The following is a 5,298-nucleotide window of genomic DNA, read 5'->3' on the forward strand; positions in this document are numbered from 1 at the left end:
TGGACTGGCTCGCGCTTTTTCTACTCCCATTATGACTTTGATACTCTTGATTGTATATGTTTTGACCATCTTATCATTTGTATGGCCATCACTTCTGGTACAACTTTATATACTTCATTTTTTATTTATTGTTTTGTCAACTCTTTTATTTTCTTTTTTCTTTTTCCCCTTACGGGTCCCACTTTCCTCCTTTTTCCACGCCTCCCACTTCTTCTTTTTTTCTTCTTCCAAAAACCCCGATGTCTCCTGTTTATAATCTATTATGGCAATGGAGCTGCTAAAGTGATATTTTGATAGTACTGTCAATTATTTCTGACCATTCGATCTCCCATTCAAGTTTTATGCAAAGCATATGGTGATGGTGGGTGAATCTATCGTTGAAATTGCATTCTGTTATTAGTCAAATTAAGACAACAGATGGAGATGTTTCTGCTGAGATTCCAGGCAAGGGCTGCAGCATCACTGAAGTAGCTGAAACCCCATCTCTGAAACAGGATAATAGCCATGATATTAGCTTTTTCAAGACTGGAAGCAGCCAGAAAGATCGTCTTACAATGTGGAATGAAAGGAAGCCGATATCTGTAGAAGAGAGACTCAATTTTGAAGGGCCTGCCATCCAAGACCAAACCAAAGAAAACTTGGTTTACAACTCATCCCTTTCAACTTCGAATCTCAAAGAGTCATCTACAGTGGGAAATAAGGATGACAAAATGGAGGGAATGAAGTCTGGAAAGTTGCTAACAGAGGATCGAGGATTAAGACTAAAGGAAAGTGAGAAATGTTATTCTCTGGTAATCTCAGATGCAGGGGTGAATGATGGGAATCCAGAGGGTAGTGATAATGCCCAGGTTGAGGAAGCTCAGAAAAATCATGATGTGAGACTTGCAACTGAGTTTTCGATAGCTGAGAAACTTCAAGATTTAGATGAAATGGTTTTGCGAAAATGTGGGACCATTCCCAGGGTTGTCTAGTGTGCTTTCTGCCAGTCATCAGAATGCTCAGAGGTCCATTTGCTTTATTTCCATGCAACTTTTATCTTCTGGGTTTGATCCGGAATGTAATGCTTTAGACTCAGAAGCTAAATGCTACATATGCAATTTATGATGGCAGGCTTCAGGAGAGATGGTCCACTACAGTAATGGTGAGCCTGTTCCTGCAGATTACAATGGAGGATCTAGGATCATACATTCACACAAGAATTGCACTGAATGGTAAGAAACACTTGAAATATGACAAAAATACAACCAGTTTACATTTATATATCCAGCCAAATAATCTGGTTAATGTAATCAGAGGAATTTCTTGATGGTGGTCATATCATATTTTTCTGCATCCTTCCACCTTTAAATTACACTAAAACAGTGGCTGCAGAAGCTTCAAACTTCATAATTGTGATTGTCTAATGTCAAAGGCTGCTGTTACTTTTGATATGGCTGAGCCTAACAAGGCTAAACTCTACATGTGCAGGGCTCCTAACGTCTATTTTGTGGATCGTCAAGCTATTAATCTTGAAGCTGAAGTAGTCAGGAGTCGAAGAATAAAATGCTGTTGTTGTGGAATCAAAGGGGCAGCTCTTGGATGCTATGAGAAAAGTTGTCGCAAGAGTTTTCATGTTACTTGTGCCATGAAGATCCCGCAATGTAGATGGGATACAGTAAGTTTCATGGATGCACTCATAAGTCGTATACAACATTTGGCCGGCCACATCTTCTTCGTTATCACATTTTTTCTTTAAATTCTCATTGGAACAGGTTAATTTCGTTCTATTGTGCCCGCTTCACTTTTCTTCTAAATTGCCTATTGAAATTCCCAGACCTCGAGAGATACGGAGTTCTTCAAAAGAAGAGTATGTTTACAAATTTCATTTACTGAATTTTGATAAACATTATGAGCCTGATGAGATGGCTTACACATAACTTTTACAGGCAATCACAATTCATTGATGATGAAAATGATGAGAAGCATCAGCATGGTGCAAGCTCGATGTGGATGTATTGTGGATCTCACAACAAAATAGTTCTGTGTTGTTCAGCTTTAACACAAGCTGAGAGGGTAAAAATTAAATTATGAAGTAGAGTCTGTTGATGTTTGGATATATCATTCAGTATTATTGAAAGGATTGAGTGCATGAATCTCAGGATATGGTTTCTCAATTTGGGAAGGCATCCAGAGCAAAAGTAGTGCAAAAATGGAATCCAACTGTGACTCATGTGATTGCATCAACAGATGAAAATGGAGCTTGCAAAGGGACATTCAAAGTTTTGATGGGTATCCTTGAGGGAAAGTGGATACTGAGCGTTGAATGTGAGTACAGAGCTGTAAACATCAGATGCAGTAGTCAAATCCTAGTATATTGGTCCATGAGGTGTTTATGTTGCTAAGGCGAGTGTCTTTTGTGTGCTTGTGCCCAGGGATAAAAGCTTGCATGGAAGCAATGGAACATCTCAATGAGGAGAGATATGAAATCAATGTCGACATTCATGGAATGAGGAACGGTCCTCAACTTGGAAGACAAAGATTCATTAACATGGTTGGTATCTATTTCTTTCACTCAACTGCATCGTCTATTTGATTATTGTTGGTTATTTAACATTCTCAGACCTCAGTATACAATTTTTGTTGTCTCTACAACCGATGTGCCCCTCAAATATATGGGAGTACTTCATCTGAAGAAAATCTGGCATTCTATAGTAAGAGTGCTTGCATGTGCTGTATTGCAATCTGACTGAACTAGCTGCCACGTAGACTGTCATGGCAGCATATCTGCGCCTCAAGCAGGTTCCATGCATAGCAGTATTGAAGGGCTTCACACATTTCTCTTGCAGAGAGTCATTTAACTGAAAAGTCAATTTGCTTGAAGTTCTGTCATCCAATCTGATAGACCAAATCAGCATCCACATGACTTTCTCTCTTAATATGACCGTTCTAGGCATGCTAATGCTGTGCTATGGAATTTGCAAACAGCATCTTATCGTTCATGTGGGCATCTTACTGTTCATGTGGTTTGGACTTGCATCTAATATCGGTTGGGGTTTCCTCTTATGCAGCAACCAAAACTATTTGACGGGCTTAAGTTCTATTTCATGGGGGATTTCGATACTTCACTCAAAGGACACTTCCAAGGTCTTGTTGTTGCTGCCGGAGGCACTGTGCTTCACAGAAAGCCCATTCCTTGCGATGAGCTAGCCCCCTTACCTGCATCCATTCCTTCAACCTTCATAATATATAGCCTTGAGATGCCAGAAAATTGCAGTCTAAGCAGGGATATGATCATCAAGCGCAGGCTCTCTGGTGCAGAAGCTCTCGCTAGATCAACAGGAGCAAAAGAGGCTAGCAACTCATGGCTTTTGGATTCTATTGCATCCTGCAAGTTAGAATGAAGAAAATGTTCCTCGTTTGTTATTTAAGGAGCTCTGCCAATCCTCATGGCTCTTTCTTTTCATCATAAAGGATAAAGTGAATGGATCTGGGCTCTTTTGAATAACTGATTTTCAAAATGAAACTTCCATGTTTTTCGTTATTGATATGATATAGACAAGCACCTTTTTTATCTTTTTATACTCTCTAACTTGGTAAAAAATTGCAATTCCCTTTGGTTATCTAAGCTTCTTGTAAAGTACTGCTCGCTAAACTATGTGAATTTGTTTGACCAAAAAAAAAAAAAAACTAGGTGAATTTGCAAAAGCCCTTCTCTTGGGGTATCTCTTAACTTCCTGTAAAGCAATGCTTTCAGCAGGATATCTAGCCAGTCTGTCAAAGAAGTACAGATTCATGTGGATGGGAAGTTTTCTCCGCTGGTTGTAGACGTGGCTGGTTCGTCCGAACTGCCGATTCCGGTTCCTAGAAAAGTTTCCGGTTTCGAGCTGGTTCCAGTTCCGGTTCGAAACCGCCGGTTCCTAGGCCCAATGGCTCTTTCCCCCCTCCGCCCCTTTTTTTTTTTTTTAAAAGGGTCGGAACCGGCCTGGAACCGGTGGTTCTGGACCCTTGGTTCCATTTTTCCATGTCTAGTTCGTCGCGACTTGGTTTGCTAGAATTTCTATCTGGTGTAGTACTACCTCAGGTTAGTACTGATATTTGGCCTGACAAGAGGATTCCCATGCATCCTTATCCCAAACAGAGAAACAGAGAGCCTCTGCTGGTTTAATTGCTGGTCTAGTTCTGAAGTGTCTCGGTTGAATAATCAGGATTCAGGATACTTGTCCTCGGGACATTCAGCTTTGCTTCACATCCTTTCTGGGAAAGAGTTCAACCAGCTAATGCAGGGCAGGACTTCCTCAACCACCTTATTTAAACTCGTTATTTGACTTTGTTCTATGATTTAGGATATATTCTTACTGATTATGTGATCGATTTGATCATTGAATGTTTGCCTATTTAGCGCTTCCTAAATGCCCCATTTGACTTCAAATTATAAAGCTCCAAAAATCACTATATTATCGGTCAGTCCTAATTATTCATTTGTAGATAGTCCTAAAGAACTTTTTAACACGTAGTTGTTAATACAGGCCGATAAATTGAAGTTTCGATACATATCTGGCATAAAATTTTAGCTAATTAAGGATGACTTTTTTATTAACCTGTAATTATTTTTCTAAAATTTGCTCATTCTATTTTGTATTTTTAAATTTGTAATTCTACCAATTTTTCAAATGAGTACGAGATATTCTCTCATTGCGGAGTATGAAATGTTGGAAGATGCATTTTATTGCTGAACTCATCGCCATCAATATTTTTAATTTCAATAGTAGAATGCATATTTGCACAAGCCTATGTTTCTCGTCAAGAAAGTACGCTAAACATCCCTATACTCAAAATTTAGGTGGTTTTTTATATGACATGTGTTTTAAAAATAGTATCTCTAAGAATCAGAATCATTTACTTACCAAATAGGTATCATAAAATCAGAATCGTTGCTAAACATGTTCTTATATTCCCGCGCATAAACCAAAATATAAAAAAAAATGAAAAAAAACCGTGGCATTGAATTTCTGAATTTAATTTCACCGAAATAACACGTGTGTTTGAGATAGTGCCAATAATTATTGTTTTTCCACATTGCATGAACTAACGATACTGTACAAAATAAGGTGTTTGAATTTCAGAGAGACATATCTCTACGCATTAAATGGCAGTCTAGATTTTACATATTTTTTTGAATCTATACATTTGTTATGATCGATGGTGCATAAAAAGACACCTTCCTTCGAGATTGGATAGGTAGCATGTGTTTTTTGTAATAGCATGTTCGGAGTTGGACAACGACGGTCGACTAGCTCAGCTAGTTTGCGACAGGGCTCG

At 38.7% G+C, this 5,298-nt stretch overlaps 1 pseudogene; it reads left to right on the plus strand.

Moving 5' to 3' along the window:
• Positions 1–386: 386 nt before the first annotated feature.
• Positions 387–3,520, plus strand: LOC115733353 (annotated as a pseudogene).
• The last annotated feature ends 1,778 nt before the right edge of the window (positions 3,521–5,298 follow it).

The sequence above is a fragment of the Rhodamnia argentea genome, chromosome 9, assembly GCF_020921035.1.
Source record: "Rhodamnia argentea isolate NSW1041297 chromosome 9, ASM2092103v1, whole genome shotgun sequence".
Classification (NCBI taxonomy): Eukaryota; Viridiplantae; Streptophyta; class Magnoliopsida; order Myrtales; family Myrtaceae; genus Rhodamnia; species Rhodamnia argentea.